Source organism: Teleopsis dalmanni, chromosome 1 (genome assembly GCF_002237135.1).
Source record: "Teleopsis dalmanni isolate 2A chromosome 1, ASM223713v2, whole genome shotgun sequence".
Lineage (NCBI taxonomy): Eukaryota > Metazoa > Arthropoda > Insecta > Diptera > Diopsidae > Teleopsis > Teleopsis dalmanni.
This window is the reverse complement of record NC_051846.1, coordinates 6,088,055-6,089,691: the sequence shown is the minus strand read 5'-3', so window position 1 is coordinate 6,089,691 and position 1,637 is coordinate 6,088,055.

Here is a 1,637-nt window from a genome sequence, read left to right as displayed (position 1 = left end):
ACCTCAGACCTTAGAAATAGCTTCGCTACATATTAGTTTCAGATGTTAGCAATGAGTTAAGGAGTTATCGATGGCATGCAGGGTGCCAATTTTTTTTGTGGCACTCTAGGTGTGCCCTTATTGTGGCCTTCAAAACAAGAGTTGTCCAGGATGGTGTAGAGATACTCAGGTTATTTCTTTGTAGCGGGTAAACTGACAACCTTTTTTAAGAATATGGTAATGAATGAAATAACCACGTTTATCGTGGCGATATTCAGAGATTGTGACGATATACAAGATTTGACTGGAGGTTCAGATATGTTCATAGATTACGAATTCCAAGATATTTCTGAATTAAATGAGAAAAAATTTTAACTGTCATTGCGTAAATATTTCTACCTAATATAACATATTATAGCAATGGTTAATTTCTTATCTATTTTAATATTTGGCGGGCAAAACCTTAAAAGACGAAATATCAAGAAGGTTAATTTGGATATTACAGATAAACATATATGGATATAGATTTATATGCATATATGTATATATATAATTGTAGTTATTTTTTAAAATTACAATATTAAATAAACTTATCGTTTATTCTTATACAAGTACTGATTTGAGTAAAGTAAAGTTTTGGGAAATCCAAAGATAATGTGTCCATATGTTCATTAATATACAATTTTTATAATTATTAAAATTTTTCCTTTAATTTTGCTAATTATTTATCAAATATAGTCATATTTCAATTTTTAAACTCGTTTTACTTTGTCGTGCATTGAATGTACAGGTGAATCCCATTAGCTCTAGCTGAGGAGATTTCCATGTATCTCGACAACTATTGTCATTTTAGATTTAATTCGCTACAGTAAGTCTTGGCGTGCGTCTGACAGCGACTTGTCATTTGGCATTTGTTTGGGCTTGCAAAAAATAAATAAACAAGAAAAAAACCTAAAAATCTAGTCGACTTACGTGCATGCAACGCCAACGTAGGAAGCAAGGATGCAAACAGAAAATGTTTGGTGGTGGAATTGAAGGATTGTTGTTCCATTTGTTGCCATAAATACATATGTTTAATATAATCATATGTTTGTTTATTTAATTGTCTCACACACACAAAATGTTGTGGAAAACGTGATTTACTGTCCAAATCAATAAAGATACTGTCAGCAACAAGCAGAGAAAGTCTTTAAAATCACATGCAAATTTTTAACTCAGCTAAGGAACAAAAACTGTTTTCTTTCTGAATTTAAATAAATAAAATAATTGGATATAATTGTTGGATGCTGGAAATCGAAGGCTAAGTCTAAAATATGTTAAAGTCCTTCTCATTAAAGTGCGAAAAAAACGATTTACACACCGAAATCAATACCGATGACGTGGAGGAAAATTAATTTTCCTCTTCCAAATTGAATTGCATAACCTTTGTGATTTGGCCAATCACCAATCAATTGGTTTTCTCTGTGACAAAGTGTTGCTATGTGAACCAGCAACCCACAGTTGAGCATTTGCATCAATAAGCCGAAGCACAATTTTTTACTGGAAATGAATTTATGCAATTAAATACACTTAATTAATGGAACTGATAGCGGTTTGTTTCATTTATGAAATAATATTCAATTTTTGTTGGGTTGCGCCCACATTAAAGCACATTTGAT